This window comes from Sarcophilus harrisii, chromosome 2, assembly GCF_902635505.1.
Source record: "Sarcophilus harrisii chromosome 2, mSarHar1.11, whole genome shotgun sequence".
Lineage (NCBI taxonomy): Eukaryota > Metazoa > Chordata > Mammalia > Dasyuromorphia > Dasyuridae > Sarcophilus > Sarcophilus harrisii.
The window spans coordinates 412,745,549-412,763,104 of NC_045427.1; the positions used below are offsets into that span (position 1 = coordinate 412,745,549).

At 38.8% G+C, this 17,556-nt stretch overlaps 1 long non-coding RNA gene across 2 annotated transcripts in view; it reads right to left on the reverse strand.

Moving 5' to 3' along the window:
- Positions 1–817: 817 nt before the first annotated feature.
- LOC111721463 overlaps positions 818–17,556 on the reverse strand; it is a 29,702-nt gene continuing 12,963 nt past the window's right edge. The window contains exons 3-4 of one of the 2 annotated variants that reach the window (XR_002770648.2): positions 9,902–10,001; positions 818–7,062 (exon numbers count right to left, since the gene is read on the reverse strand). This is a non-coding gene — a long non-coding RNA (uncharacterized LOC111721463). Of the gene's footprint in view, positions 7,063–9,741; positions 10,002–17,556 lie in introns of those variants that run through there. The other variant, XR_004232168.1, reaches the window with a different exon arrangement.

Genomic DNA, 17,556 nt, shown 5'->3' on the forward strand with positions numbered 1-17,556 from the left:
AACCATATCTTCTGACTCCAAATGCAGTGTCCCTTCTCCTATGCTTTGCTAAAAAGTTTGGGGCTGCTTTATTTTCAAGGACAAGTTTCTAAACTCCTTACCTCCATTCTCTGGATCCATTGATTCGTCTTATAGTCTTCTCTAAAAAGACTCTTGTGTAATCAATTCAGACACTGGTTTTTGAAACTTCTTCCTGCAGGGGATGCTGAAGGAGACATGGTCCAGCTGTTAAGCCATGACCTCAAGAACAGTATTTCCAGGAATCCCCATCTTAGCACCTAAGGGATTCCTGGGAAAACTGGACCCTGAGGACAAGGTTGGGAGAGTATGGTCTGAAGACCAGAAGATTGATAGAAACATTGATCCATTCATTCCCTGTAGGTTGTGCTGCTGTTGTCTTCTATTTCTTGAAAGTTTGGCAATACTTGGGTATTAACAGGAAGCTCTCTGGATTCTAGAGTGATCATTCACCACAGAGCATCCTAGAACAGCCACCAGTCTTGGGAAATCAAGATAGTATAAGGCTGAGATGGCGAAAGAAATTGGTGCTGCTGTTGTTTAGTAGGAAATGGAAAGGGAAAGATTCTTTCTCTGCTTCTTACCATTGTGAGGATCTCTAGAAAGAGTATAATTAAATAAAATTTCATGGGAATATCTAAAAGTGTAAGGAAGTAGAAAAAGAATTGATATTTATTAAAAGGAATGGATTTAAAGTAGATCTCCATTGAATGACTGACTAAACAAATTGTATCATGTGCATGTAATGAAATATAAATATCCGATACAAAATGATGAACATGAATACAGAGAAAGAAGGAAATATACATGAAAGTGAAGCAAGCAGAATTAGAAAAATAATATACACAATGTACAATTCACAATATGTGTCAAAAACGACAATGAAAATTGAATGCTCTATTATGATAATGATTTTTAATCTCTTTTTCCAAAATCAAAGCTATGAGAAAGCATCTTTCTTCTTTGAAGAAATGGGAAGCTCTAGGTGTGGTACAGTTCACATAATATTGGACTTGGTTGATGGCTGATTAGGTTTACTGGATTATTTTTCCCTTCCTTTTTTTCCCTTTGTTACATGGGATAGTTCTTTGGGAAGCAGAGGAAAGAGGATATTTTGGAATTCAAAACTGACAAATTTTATGAGGAATTTTCCAGGTGGAGTTCCAGAAGCTGTAGCTTTGACCATCAGAGTCCCTCTCCCTACCTGTAGGGACATGATTCATAAAGGATATCTCTCTTATTCTGGCTTAAAGTTTTCACTTTGCCAGAGATACTAGACATCTATACCTGAATATTATTCCTGTACTTCAAACTCAACACATCCAGTATCAAACTCATCTTTTTCATCAGACTGGTTCCTCCATCTGATTTTTCTATTTTCTCAATGGTAGCAAACCTTCCTGATCTCTCCTCCACCCTTCTTAAGATCTCCAAATCTATTTTGTCTATGGCAAGGAGGAAAAGAGAATTGCTAATTAATCAGTCCCTAAATTAATTCTGTCAGTTTTCTTCCCTAATGTTTCTCACATTTTTCTCCAGGGCCAATCCAAGGTCAAAATTCTCACCTACATTAATGAATTGGCCTCCATATTGGCCTCCCTCTCTCCAGTGCCTCTTCCTTCAATCCATTCTATATACACTCATCAAGAGACCAACGCAAAACCCAGACCACTAGGCCACTCTCCTGCTCAGAAATCTTCAATGGTTACCCGTTGTCTAAGAATAAAGTCAGTATTTATTGGACAGATAAAAAAAATCTAAACTCCTTAGTTTAGGATTTAAGCATTCCTGATAACTGGCCTCCTTTACCTTTCGAATCTGTGCTCTCCTATGCTGCACTGATTTGGAATAATTTTTCACTATTCATTAAGCAAGCCTTTACTCTATCCACTTTGATGCATTTGCACAATTCCTTTACTTAGCATGCAAAGTCTTCCCCATTCATTTTAGACTATAGAATATCTGGCATCTTTCAAGGAAATATTCAAATAATACTTCCTCCATGAAGTCCCCAGAAGGAAGTGGTCTTTGCCTCTTTTGAATGTGATGTTTATGTCTGAAGACATTTACATAATGGAATAGAGACTGGACTTGTGATTTCATTGATAAAGACAAGGCATAGGTCAGCATCTTTTCTGTAATTGGTAGTAATAGAGAACTGCCTAGATTACTAAGAGCTGTCTAAACATGTAGCTAATATTTCAGACATTGGATGTTCCTATCTCTACCCTTACCCACTGTCTCTTCATGCAGTATCCACATACTAATCTATATGATAGCTATTTTCCTCACTAGTTCTACTAAAATGCAAGCTTTTGGGGAACAAAAATGACTCATCTCTGTTCCCCCAACAGGTCCAAACACAGGGCCTCACACCTATAGGCCTCTGGCAACATTTGTAGAAAGGTTGAACATATTAACAATAGAATGAATAGGAAGAAGCATCTTATGTGTTTAATGTCCAGAAGAAGCCCAAAAATTTTTCAATCAGTCACCTTCTCAGGTCCTAAATTGTGTCCTGGGTTATGGTGGTGGGGCTGCATTCAAGGTTGACTTCACTCAAAAAGTTATGGACATAAGGAACGGGAGAGCTTTCTCACATTGCCAGTTCTAAAATGAGATGTGTGCCCAGGTCTTTGTTCTACTCTCCCTATCCCTCTCTCCCTAGCCCCTACTTACCCAGGTTGGCTTGTTGGCCTTAGGTAGAGACAGAGGCTTCCAGTGAGACGACTTCTTTCTCTTGAGCTGGACAGTTCCTCCCTTCCCGAGCTACAGTGCTTCATCTCAGACTCACAACTGACCAGAGATGCAGCACTGCACCTCGGGCTGGGAGACAAACGAGGGGAAGGAGATCAGGATGCACCAGATGGGTGAGTCCATTCCAAATGACCCTTGTAGACACCAGAAAGAGGAAACATGGAGAAAGCAGAGAAATACAAACGTATAATGTGAAAAAAACTTTCATGAGACAGGACTCATGATTACCCTTTTCTAACCCCACTGTACTTTCTGTCTACATTCTTAAGCCCTATGTAATAGTTGTTAATAATTCAATTTTGTACCAATGTATACATGATGCAGAGAGGACGATATCATATGCAAATAAGACGGTATCATAGAATAGTAGAGCTAGAATAGTCCCTGGAGGTCAACTAATCCAATATCTTCTTTTAATAGAAAAGGATATTGAGGGCCAGAAAGGACTCTTCCAAGATTCCAGGGAATCAGGAGTTGCCACTTTAACAGAGTTTTCCCTTGGTCAAGTGAGAAGGAACAATATGGCATCTGTTCTTGAGGAGTCAGAGATACTGACTGATTATAGACTAGTCCTCCTTTTTATATCTTCACAGACTCTGAGGTCTGAGCTTTGAGGCTCCCCTTTCCCGTTACTTGAGGGGGCCTTTTAGTGCTTGTCTCCATCCTGTACAAGCTCTCAATCCTGTGGACCTGGTCATCTACTTCCCATTTCCCTCTAAAAAACAAAATTAATGGAGGTACAGTGCAAAGTAATTGAAAGAATAATGGATCTAGAATAGAGGTCTGGGTTCTAGTCCCAGCTCTGCCACTTACTAGTTGCTTCATTTTGAGCAAGACACTTCATCTTTCTGAACCTCAGTTTCACCTTTTACAAAACAGGGACAATAAATACTCACCTTTCTATAACACTTTAGCATTTATAAAGTGCTTGCTTCACAATGACCCCATTTTTCAGATAAAACAGAGAACCAAATGCTTGCTGACTGACACACAGCTAGTGAGTGTTAAAGGCAGAATTCTGACCCAAGGTTTCTCTCTCCTAGTCCAAGTTTCTTTCCATTCCGGACATATCCCCAACTCCCTTCTAGGGAAGTGCTTGGCACATGATGAAGTGCTACAGGAATGGGAATGGTGAATCAGTAAGCATTTAGGAAGTACCTACTTGGTGCCAGGCACTGTGCCAGATTTTAGGATCTAAGACAAAAGGAAAGGCTCTGCTCTCAGGGAGCTTATATTCAATTGCTATTATTCTCAGAGAGATGAGTCTCATACCCCAACCACCTTGCCAAGTTCCTGTTCTAGCCACAGACATCCCCTCCCCATTCATATCAAGGGTTTCCCAGCAGACAGAGCTTACCTGATTGTTCTGCTATTCGGTGGTAGCCTGTGTCTCAACCTGGGTCTGTTTTTGTAAAAAAGATTGTAATAGACTGGGAGGAGGAGCAGCATGCCTTCTCAATTCCCCCCACTCTTCCAATTCCCTACATCTATATACATATACACACCTTTCTTTCTATCTCCAACCTTTAAAAAATGAGGAGCAGCCTCTCTCAGGGAGACACTGGGTCTTTAACCCAAGCCCCATAAGTCAGGAGGAAGTGCACAGGAAGAAAATAAACAGTGGATGTCTGGATTTTCTCCATCCCTGTCCTGAGCAAGGCCTTCCCAGCCCCCACCCCGCCTAGTCCCACTTCAGTCAATGTTCCTTCCCTTATATGGCCATGCAGGCCTAAGCCAGCTCAGCTACAAGCCAGGAGGGGTGCTGAGGGCCTGCTGCCTGTCACCTGGCTCCCCTCCCTCACTCTGTTCTCAGTGGCCTCAAGGTTGGAAGTATTTAATGACCACTCACTTTGTGGCTCATAAATAATAACTCCCATTTTAATAGCACTTTCAGGGTATGCTAAACTTTTCCTTTATCAACTTCTAGGTCTTTCAAACATTGTTTTCCTCACTTTAGGGAAACTGAAATCACAAGAAAAGAACAGCAAATTGCCAAAGTCACAAAACTAGATGATGGCACAGCCAGAATCTCTCAGATTTTTTGTTCTTCTTGTCACATCTTGGGAAGAAAAAGTGAGAGGAGAAAAGGAAAGATCCTATTAATCATCTCCATTTAAAGGGGACTACTGAGCTGTTCTCAGGAACATTTAGAGAAGGCTTTTCCCTGCAGACAAATTGCTTTGTTTCATGAAAAAGACCTTAGAGGTCATTTTGTCTGACTCTCATATTACAGACAGAGAAACTGAACCCATTTCCTCTGACTCAAAATCCAGAGAATTTTCCACTGTGTTATTTTATTATATTGATTCATCCTACTGGTGAACAACGGGGATATAGCCTGGAATAACGGAAAGAACTTGTTCTAGGAGTCTGAGGGCCTGGGCTCTACTTTGGGTGCTGTGAGACCCTGTATAAGTATCTTCCCCTGTTGGGGTATTTTACAAAATAAAAGGTTTGAAATAAATGATCCTTAAGACTCCCTCCATCTCCTAGCTCTACCGTTCTCTGTTTCTAATGGCACCCCAGACTGGGACCCAATTCAGGGCATGGAAAGTAGAGCCAATGTCCTATTGAGCTTGAAGTATGGGTAATGAGATTGGAGGAGAGGTCTGCAAGAAAAAGTGCTTTGTGAATGAAGAATCAAATCCTCAGATTTCAGAAAGAACCAGCAGTACCTTTAGAATCCGTTATGTTCTCTGACCAGCTGGGAGAAAATAACCAAACGTTTGTCTCAGTTGCCATATTTGACAGGCAACATGGTCTGATATTAAGAACATGGATCTGAAAAGGAGTTGGCAAAGATGATCTTCAAGGGTCATCTCTTTCCACAACAACTTCCATGTCCTTCTATTTCTACAACTCTATGTTCTGTGATTCCCACCCTGGCTTTTGCCACTGACTCAATTTGTGACCTTAGACAAATCACTTTTCTTCTTTGAGGAAAGGCAAAAAGGCAAAATGATAAGTGACATTTACAGAATGCACTCTACATTTTACAAAGCTTTGCAGTTCTGTGAACTGTGAGAAAGAGAATTAGATATAAGTCAAGATAACAGATTCTCATCTGGACTCTAATACTGAACTTACATGAGTCATAAATCTTGAACCTCATTTTCCTTACCCATAAAATGAGAGGTTTGGACTAGCGATGTCTAAGATCCAGGTTAGTATGAATAAGTTTTGAAATTGGAGTCTCAGGACCTGAGTTCAACTCCCAGCTCTGACAACTTACTACTTATATGACAAATTACTGAAATTTCCTGACTCCTACTTATGGCTTCAAGAAGCTATGGCATGTGCAATGGCCACATCCTGGTAAGATCACCTTGGTTAAACCGAGTAACTGATGGACCTCAAATTCATTGGTGAGTTAGTGGATGTCTATCCCAAACATGTAAAGACTCCTCCACATGAAATGGACAGATGAGAAAAAATGTTCCAAAGGCCATGAAAGCAGATGATCACTTAGAGTTTGGGTAATATCAAAGACATCAAGGTCATCCACTGCATCCCAAGGTCATCGACAGTCACCCTGACTTTTGTTTTGCCACTGGACTTCTATGATTGGAGGAGAGAATGAGGCTGACAACTTTGTGCAACTTTGCTTCACTTATATCCAGTTCATGCATGAATTAAAACATCACCTGTAATGTTATTGATCATCTTCAAAAATGAAGGCCGAACAACAACATTGAACTTCCCCGAGTCTCAGATTTCTCATCTATAAACTTAGAAAATTGGACTAAATGACTTAAGGCCCCTTCCAAATATAGACCTATGATCCTATGATACATTTCAAATCTAAAAGGTTCGTGATTCTATCTTCTTCATTTTACAAAGAAACTGAAGCTCAATTCGCACACAGTTATCCAGTTAATAAATATAAGAACTAGGATCTAAAGCCAAGTCATCTCCTAACTTCAAATCCAGCTCCCTTTCATAAACCCACACTAATTTTTTTTTACTAAATGCTCACTAAGGTTTTCAAGATTTCAGGAGCCAATGTGAAAAGACATGTCAGAGAATAATATTAACTTCTTACTAAGAGTCCCAGAGCCCCTGGGCTCATCAGGAAAAGGAACTATTCTCCATATGATCTGCATGCATTCTTCCTTCCAGCTCCAACGGACCTGCTTGCCCAACACTATTTCTTCTTCCTTACTCCTGAAGTAGACCACCACAATAAGCCCACTTACGTGATAGAATCAGAATCCAATGGAAGTGCCTTGTGGCCTGGGACAAAGACTTCGGATGAGACCAGATGGTTTCTCTGACTGATACTTCTCCCTGTCAGTGAGGTAGAATTGCTTCAGTCAGATTTGAACTTGGAAAAGAATGAGTGAGGGACAGGGTGGAGAGAAAAGTAGGGAATAGACTTGACAGAGGTAGAGAGGCAGTTAAAGGCAGAGGGAGGGGTGGTGAGAATGTAACAGGAAGAAAACAAACTCTGAAATGTTCCATGGACCAGTCTTAACATCCTGTGTGCTCTCCAGGCAGCTGAGAAACCTCAAGAGATAGAACATCTGTCACCCCAGTGTCCTGCTCCTGGGATTCTGCAGCCTACCTCCCCAGGGGTGGAGCCAGCATTAGACAGTGGGAGAGAAAGCAGATGGCTCTGTCTGGCCTGCTGAGCATCTGGGGGAGACAGCCTGTCTCTTTATTTTATAGAGAAGCCTACACAGTAATCCAGTGCTTGGACTACTACCCACGATCTAGTAAATTTAAACAGTTTTATTTGCTCTTTTACAAAATGTGTAAGGATATCATAAGTATATGTGTCTATATGAATTCATGTATAATCTTGTGTATATGTGCATATATGCATATGAGTCCATGTACATCATATATATATGTCCTATATAAGCATGTGTGCACATGTGCTGTGTCCCATGTTCGTGCATTGAATATATATGATCATTATGAATGTATAGGTACATTTCATGTATGTGAAGCCATTGCCTCTGTATAGTATACATGTTTTGCACAAATACAAATGCATGCTTGAGGTTACTTTGTTAAACTTTAAAGTACTAAAAATAATGATAATAACAATAATAGTATATCCATCATTATTATATGTGTGCAGGGTATACAGAAGATGACTTAGATTTTCTAGTCCTCTTATGAAAATACATTCTCAGCCCATGCCACATGAAGATTATTGGGATGCATTAGGGATATGTAGCCTAGAAAAGAGCTAAATCTGGAGATATGATAGCCATCTTCAATGGAGTATGTAAAGGGCTGTCACTTGAAAGAGGGATCAGACTCATTTGTTTGGCTTCAAATGGAAGAGAGAGAGGCAAAAGGGACAGTTAAAAAAGACAAAAAGAGTTTTGTATCAGGAAAACCTTCCTAATAATTAGAAAAAAATTATTTATACTGAAGTGACTGGGCTATCTCTGGGGATAAGGGTATTCAAAGTTTTCAAATTAAGGCAGAATGGTAAGTTGTTTTGTATATTATAGGGAGAATTCTTTTTTTTAGATATGGGTTGAATTAGATGGACTTTGGAGTCCTTTGCAAATCTATGATTCTATGAACCCTGACTAAAACACTTTGTCTAACACACACTCTTGCTTCTAACCTTTTCCCCTTCCTCTCTTTCTTTTTGCTCCGAACATCAAACGCAGCAGTGTGGTGTAACAAAAAAGTCCTAGTCTATGAGTCAGAAGATCTAAATCCTACCTAGACCTTGCTACATCATTCGATTATCTGTGAGATTTTGGTCAAATCATTTCTTGAAGACTGTCTTCTCTCCTTTGTAAAATGAGAGATTAGATAATCTGATTTTTAAGATTCCTTCAAGTTCTAATATTCTATTTGCCTCTCTAAACCACCGTCTCACTTTGACAACTTCTAGGAATTTGACACTGATCTCATATGTCTATCCTAATTGGTCTTCTATTTCTCCTTACTTCTACACTAGAACCTCTAAATTCTTTCTTCACCCTATAGATAAACCTCCTAGGATCTCTAACTGCAAGTTCCTACTGTCCTTACCACTCCAACCTGACCTGGTTGAATATTCTCATCATCTTCAGTCTCTTTCCAGTCATATCTGACCCTTTGAGGATTTCTTGGCAGATACTGGAGTAGTTTGTCATTTCCTTCTCCAGCTTGTTTTCTAAACTGAGGCAAATAGGATTAAATGATTTGCCCAGGGTCACATAGTTAATAAATGTCTGAGGCCACATTTGAATTCAGGAAGATGAGTTTTCCTAATTCCAAGACCAGTGCTTTATCTAGTGTATCACTTAGCTGCCCCAGATATTCTCATAGGAAAGTAAAATACACTCCTTGGGCCTTTGCCTTGGAAGTTTATCCTGAGTTAGGACCATAGTAGAATCTTAGAGCAGGAAGAGATCTGAGAGACAATCTAGTCCAACTTCTTGCCTACTACAGAAGACCATGTTTTGTAGGTGCTGATTCAATCAGTTGGTCAATCAATAAGTATTAAACATTTTCTAATTGCAAGAGACTTCTTCTAGGCATTAAGACACATTGTGTCATGAAAGAAGAATGCAGGATAACATAATAGGGGGAGGAATAAAAAAAAAATACTGCATTTGGAACTGGGTTCAAATCCTAACAATAAACTTACTACATATGTGACAATATGCAAATCACTTAACATGTCCTGGCCTTCAGTTTCCTTATATATGAAAGAGTTCAACTAGATGATACCTGGAGCCTCTTCCATGTCTACATCAATGATCTTGTTACCTTATGCTATGGAAAAGAAAAGAAGGAAGAAGAAAGAGAAAGATCAAGGAAGGGAGCCAATAGAGAGCTTTGTTATCTATGGGGCTTCGGCTGGAAGGTTCTGCTGTTCAATCATTTGTTGTGTCCAACTCTTTGTAACCTCGTTTAAGATTTTATTGTCAAAAACATTGGAGCAGTTTGCCATTTCACTCTCTAACTCATTTTACAGATGAAGAAACTGAGGCAAATAGGGTCACATAACTAGTAAGTGTCTGAGGCTAGACTTGAACTCAGGAAGATGAATCTTCTTGAATCCAGGACTCTATACATTGTGCCACCTCACTGTGTTGGCTAAGACACAGGTTTGGTGCCATAGACTAGGTAGCATCCTAGGCCAGGCATGAGAATAATCACTCCTAACCTTTTTAAGCATCATCAAACAAGCAAATTTTTCTGTGGAAGATCTGTGCCCCAGTGCGCTCTGCATAGTTGTCAATTTCTTTGGCTCCCAGGGATTTCTCCTAAAAAAATAAAGAAATAATAACCTATCAGATTATTGGTAATGGTAATGTCAACTGTCATTCTAAAATCTTGGAACAACACTGAATTTGTAATGAGAAGATCTGTTTTTTAACCTGAATTCTGCTGTTTATTAGCTAAGTAGCCTTACAATTGCTTTATTTCTATGGGAAAATGAGAGGTTGACTAGAATGAGTTCTAAGATTCTTTTCATCTCTTAATTCAATGGTCTTTTGAATTTTGTAGTCTTGGTCCTGGTCTAGAGGAAATAAGGCCTGAGGTCAGATGGGACATGGGTCATTGACACTTAGTTTCCTTAGACTACAATCAGAAGCTATTTAGATAAAGACACTGTTTTTTTCTCCCATTTTTTTCCCCAAGTGTTCCATCAGCTCCATCTCTACTCAAGCCCAGGCCTGTGAAGTATTGGACTCCCTTCCCAGCAATGCTCCTAGGCCTAGGACAAGAATCCAGTGAACTGAATTAGGGAATAAAAACTGAGTTTCTCAGGAAGTTTCAAAAAAAAAATCCTTCCCTACCCTTCCATCTGGGCCCCACAATATTGTCTCTAGCAGGCTGGAAATAAACCTTTAGTGTGACCAGAAGAAAGGTCTGTCTAAACAAGGTGCCCTAAATGTAAAACAGACCTACCAAGCTAAGAGAGAAGAGGAATCTGTGGCCTATGGCCAGAATCTGGGACAGAACTAGAAACAGAGAATGCCAACTCTAAGAGGGACCTTAGAACAGAGGATATCAGAGCTAAAAAGGATCTTAAAACATACAATATTAAAACTGGATAATATTTTCAAATTCCTAATAGCCAAATCAGAAGGAACCTTAGAGGTCATCTGTTATAACCTTCTTATTTTACACTTAAAGAAACTGAGGCCCAGAAAAAGAAAGTGACTCACATCCCTATGATACAGTGAGTTACTAGAAGAGCCATGACTAGAACCTATGTTTCTTCTTCCCAGGTTCAGTACTTTACCCATTACACTACACTGTTGTGACTAAGATGGAATAGATAAAAGAAAACAGCTCAACTTTGTCCCTGGGAAATAAAATTACATATAAAAAGAAAATAAAATTATATCCTATCTTCTTAGTCATTATACATGTCTTAAATATTACTTATTCCCAAAAAGCCCAAAGGGCTATAACTTTGGCCACATCTGTTAGTCAGATGGATGCAAATTCTACTGCCTTGAGCAGTGTCTGCAGATGATTAGTAACTGTATTGCAGTAGTAAAGCTCGTTGACTATAAGTATGGCACCAAATGAAGCCAGAGATGTTGGTTTCTTCTCCACATGGGCTAATTAGTTGACCTTGTTCCTTTATGGTTCTGACAGAATCCGGCTGTCTAACATAACGTCAATAGGCAAAAGTGCTGTGAATTTTTGGTGCAGAACTATCTCCTCACTAAATCCTCTTCTGGACTGACATAAAATCACAGAATTACAGAAGCATAGAATTTTAGAATTGCATGGGATTCAATCTTAGACAATACAATAGACAGTATCAATTGTTCATTGAACAATCAAATCATAGGCAAAGGGATAATCAATTTGAGTCCTGGGAATCAGAATAAAATACCCACAGAGAGATACTATGAATTCATTCATATATTTCACTACAATAAAATATATTAAACTTCTACTTTATGCAAGTTACTATGCTAGGAGCTGGAAATAAAAAGAAAAATGGCATAGCTTGCTAGGAAAGATCTTATATTATCATAGGGATCAGATCTTCAGGATCACTAATCCCCTCAATAGACTCGCTATTGTAAGAGTTCCTAATCTGGAGTCCATAAATTTGATATATATTTAGGTAGGTAGGTAGCTAGCTAGATAGGTAGGTAGGCAGATAGACAGACAGATAACTATAATTGCTTTTCATTTTTACCCCATGCATTTTATTTTATACATTTAAAAATGTAATTCTGAGAAAAGATCCAGAGTTTTCAGTCAACCACCAAAAAGGTTAGCAATGATACAAAAAAGGGTAAGAATTCCTGCCCTATAGGATCACAAATCTTTTCCTTCCCATTTGTCCTTATATGTGCATTCTAAAGAGGGCAAAGGAGTATAAGGAACTGTTGAAAGAAATGAGAATATTTGCCTAGAAGAGAAAAGATCTTTTAAGGAGACATGAAAAATGGCTTCAAATATTTAAAGGTTTCAATGGAGAAGAGGGATTAGACATTCAGAAACAGAAGCAATGGTTAGAAGGAAGGAAGACCAAGATTTGAGCTTCATCTAAAAAATCCTTCCTAACAATTAGAGTGCCCCAAAGTGAAATAGATGATATGAAATTGCCTATCACTGGAGGTCTACAGAGGCCGAATGATAACTTGTAGATAACATTGTTGAAAGGATTTCTGCTTATAATTTGGTTTGATAACTTCCAAGATCCTTTACGGCTCTAAGTGCCCCCCCCCCAAAAAAATGTATGCCTTCAGGCACATTTTTTTGTTTTGTCATAGAACTATGTAACTATACACATATCGTCACATGTGGTCCATTTGGCACATAAAGGAAGAGAAGAAAGAATTAGCCTTATTTCATAGCAAAAGTGAATAGCTGGGAAGAAAAGCCTAGTAAAAATTCTGGAACAACAAGAGGAGGGAGGTACTCAGAGAAGAATGAGATGGGAAGATGGGTCAATGGAATGCTTACGGATGTTCAAATGTTTCTCAGCAGCTCATTCCCACAGCTCCTGCCTCCTTTCTGTGTTCTCTTACCCCTGCCCAGAGACTCGGGATCACAGTCCTCACACGCTCCCAACTTCCTCCCAAGGGGACAAGTCCTGAACGGGTCCTGGCCACAAGGCCAACAACCCACAGAACACAGCCTGAAGACAGAAGCAAGATGTCTGTGCCTGAGGGACTGATATTGCCTGGGCCAATTCTGAATCCAACTCAAAGAAATTGAAGATGAGAACCTAATCCAGAGAAGAGAGTTGAAGGTGTTTGGAGGGGGAGAAGAGAGGAGAACTTAAAACAAAAATATCAAAGAGAGAATATCAGAAGCATAAGGGACATAAGGGACCATATAGTCCACCCTTCTTGTTTTATACATGGTGATATTGAGGCCCATAGAGAGGAGAAAATGGCTTCACAGTGAGTTCTAAAATGAATTTCACAGTAAGCCAGTAGTAAAGGACTTCTCTGGATCCTGGGTTTCTGACCTGTGGGCCAGGGCTCTTTTATACTTTGCATTGTATGAGTCAAGAAAGATATTTAACTTCTCTTGTAACTCAGTTTATTCATCTGTCAAATAAGAAGACTAAACTGAATAGCCTCTGAGACTCATTGCATGCCCAAATCGATGATCCTATAATGATTATGATGTGTTTTTTATTAAAGAGCAAGCATCCTCAGAACCTTGGCTTCTCAACTCTAGTCCTAAATTTGGCAAAAGTGCCCCCTGAGAAGTGCCTCCTTTTCTTTGACAATTTTAATAAACAGAAAAGAGAGAAGCAAGGAAAGTCATGGAAGAAATCAAGAACTCAAAAAAATGAGCTTCCTTTTCCCTGGAAAGACTCAACATGTCTCTTTCCAGAGAGAGCAATCCAACGACATAATTGTTGTAACTTTGCCAGGGTCCAGATGTCCTTGGTTTATACTAAAAATGCCTTTTCTCAGTTGTATCACTCCGTCATTGTTAAGAGTAGCTGGATGGTTTCATACATACCATATTTCCTCAAATATTCCTTCCTTTTTATTCCCAACCATGCTTTTACCCACATTTTTACTATAAAAGGAAAGAGGGTGGAGCGAGAATTATGCGTACCGTGAGAATGGTATCTGTCATCTTAATTAAGAAAAAGCTCACATTTTTGAAGCATTTAAGGCTTATAAAGCATGTTACATTGGCAGTCTTACTTGGTCCTTGCAACAATTCTCCAGAATAGAGAATACCAGTATTATCATTATCATTATTATTATTATTATTCCCATTGTAAAAATGAGAAACCTCAGGCCTCAAAGGAGGGAACTAATTCTCATAAGGTTTGTTTCTTAAAGTAGAAGTGTTAGGATTGGAATCCATGTCTTCCTACTCTGACTTCAAACTCTGCAGCCCTTTTCACAATATCCAATTGTTTCTTCTTTAATCTATGAATATCATGCTTATTTTTCTCCCTGAAAAATTTCCCCAGGACTCCAGTCTGGGTGAAAGAAGAACAGGCCTAATCTTTCCTGTGTAAAGCGGCTCCTAACATAGTCAGGCATGTCAGCTGCCTACCAATACATCTTTTCTCTAGCCTAAACAGTCTATGTTTATAGATTCATAGATTGTTAGAGTTCACAAGTTTATACATCATTTGGCCTAACTCCCTCATTTTCCAAAAGAAACTATTGAAGTCCAGGATAGTGATCTGAATTGTGCAGACCCCATGGCTAATTAATAGCAGAGCTGGACCTTGAATGCAGGTAGTCCAACTCTAGGGTTTATGTTCTTTCCACTGGTCACAGATGTTCCTTCAACCAATCCATATTTGGTATTGTTTCAAGTCCTCTGAAATGTTGATCATTGACTTAAAGGGTAAGCTGTCACTTTGTGTTTCTGGTCCCTGTCTTCTGCATCAACCCTGGCTATTAATTCAGTATTCTTTCCATTACTACACTTTTCTTTTTCTTTGCTCTCTTCTTTTTTCTCTTTCTACTTTAGCAACTTGAGTAAAAATCTGGGAAATCAAGATTATGACATCAAAAATATACTAAGAAGTGAAGTGATAAAAGTTAGGAACTTAAGGGAATGAAGGAAGTAAGATCTCTTTAAATTTTTTTGGCTTTGTAAGTGACACCTCAACTTTCCCCCTCTAAATAGCTTTTGGCCCTTCCTGGGACCAGATGCAGGATGTTTGGAAATCATGTTGTAAATAGGATTTTTTTTAAAGAGCCTGCACAGTTTCAGATTCAGAAGGAATCTATAGAAAGAAGCTCATTTTTCAAAGAGAAGTGGGATAAAAAGAACGAGAAAGAAGAAGAAAAGGTGAATCTGGAAGAAAAAAAGACAAAAGGAATAAAAGAGAAAGGAGAACAGAGAAAGAATAAAGTAAGGAGGGGGAGACAGAGACAGTGACAGACAAGAGACAGACAGACAGAGAGTAAAGAATAAGACAAAGGAAGAAGGAAGAAATGGAGAATAGAAAAAGAAAAGAAAGAATGGAACAAAAGAGGAAGAAAAGGGTTCAGAAAAGGAGAAAATGGGGAGATAGACAAGGAGAATGGAGAGGAAAAATGGTAGGAAGAAAGAATGTGAAAAATAATGCATATAGGTTTGACAGCAAGGATATGAAAGAGAGAGAAGAAAGTAGGAAAGTGAAAGAGAAAAAGAAAATAGTAGAGAGTTTAAAAAGAGGAATGGAGAAATAAAATAAAGAAAGGCAAAGGAGAGAATATGAGGGAAAGAATGATCACTAAAGGAGAAAAAAATAAGGAGAGAGGGAAAAAATTAAGAAGAGAGAACGGGGAAAGAGGCAGTGTGTAAGGAGAGGAAAAAGAGAGAGGGAGGGAAGAGGCAAGAAGAAAAAGGCAGAAGAACAAGGGAGGGAACTCAGGCACACGGGCCTAAGCAAACCAAATCCTGAGCTGAGGAGCAGCCCTCAAGCTCCCTAAAAATAGCTCAGCCTTTTACTATCCTACAGCTAGCAGCAGAGGAACACTTGGCCTTTTATGGTAACAAAAGTGGCAGATTTCTGCAAGAGAAGAATAAATGTCTCAGCCTGTATGTTGGAGACAAGCCAAAGGACCTGGGGTGGGAAGGAGGTGGGAGAGAGAGATTTCAAGGGTGCCACTAGTGAGACAAACATGTGTGCAGAGCTTGCCCAGTAAAATTCTAGTGACTAATAGAAAATTAAAATCAGTCACAGTTTCCTTTGCCTCTAAAATGACAGGTTGGACTAGATGGTGTCTTAGGTCTTTTGAGACTGGGAATTCTGAGGTATGCTATGATTTTGTACAGATGAGGAAATTGAAGACCAGGGAAAGGAACTGACTTGATGAGGTTCAGATTGAATCAATTCCTGGCCCTCATGGACCATTCCCAAAGCTCACTTAACCAACAATGTAGAAAAGAAAAATGAGAGAGGAAAGAAAGGCCAGAAGATAAGGGGAAAGAAAGAAAGGGAAAGGATATCATAAAAGGAGACTGGGAAAAGAATGGGATGATGAAAAATGAGATTGAGTAATTAGGTTATCTAAGATTATTAACTAGGTTACTGTTAAGGTGAAAGATTTCAATTAACATAGTATATTAAAAATAACAGTGGATTTTGATGTCTAACAATGTAGTTTGAGTTTTGGTTCTAAAACATTGTATATGGAAAGATTACTTGACCTTTCTATTCAATCTATATCTAGGACCCCTCTCTCCGTTTTTATATATTGTCTCTTTCTATTAGAAAGCATGTTTTTAAACTGTGGATCATGACTATGTGGGGTCATGTAAATGAATGTGGATGTCATAGAATTATGTAAATATTTATACACTTATATACCTGGGAGCATGTAAATATTTCTCAGGTTAAAAGGGGTCATGAGTGAAAAAAAGTTTAAGGAACTCTGTGTTAGAGTAGAGATTGACTTGCTTTTTTATTTGTGACTCTAGAGCTTATCACAGTTTTTAATACCCAGTAAGTGCTGAATAATTTTCTTGCATTCTTATATTAAGTAAGCTTCTTTATTTATTCTATGTGTGAGGCAGCAATATAGGACAGTGTATAGAGCACTGGGTCTGGAGTCAGGAAAAACTGAGTTCAAATGTGACCTCAGATACTAACTGTGTGATCCTGGATCTCTGCTGCAGTTCTTATCTGTAAAATGGGGATAATGATAGCACCTAATTCCCCAGGGTTGTTGTGAGAACCAAATGAGATAGTAATTCTACAAGAGCACAGTGCTTGGTATAAAATAGGTGCTCTATAAATATCAATTATAATGAAGATATAAACTGAAGCAAGTGACTTCCTCTTTGGGTCTTAATTTTCTCTTCTGTAAAATAAAAGCATTGGATAATATGATTTCTAAAATTGTTCTATTTTAAATCCTATAAAGGAGTCTTAGAAAAAAGAATGTCTATGGGTTTGTGAGAGAGAAACCTGAAATGTCAGAGCTAAAAGATATCAGACTATAGAGCAGAAAACATTTAAGCTAAAAGGGACCTCAAAGATAATCTAGTCTCACGTCTCCTTCTACAGAGAAGAAATCTGAGGTTCAGAGAATGGAAGTGGCTCCCAAGGTGTTACAGTAAGTCAGTCATGGAGTTTGAGCTTAAGCAAAGGTTTGCTGATTCCCAGATTAATGTTCTTAATGCTCTTGCCTGGGTGACCTCCTCAGCCAGCTTGTATATGAATGTGAATGAATGGAACCTGAGATTAGGGCTCAAAATCCAACTCTACTATTCTTCTTCTATGTGCCCTAGGTCTTTACTTCTCTTCTCAACCTGTTTCCTCATTTGTAAAAGTAGAGAATTGACTTTTTGTTGCTGTGCAATGTTTTCAATCATGCTTGGTTTTTCATGACTCCATTTTGAGTTTTGTTGGCAAAGATA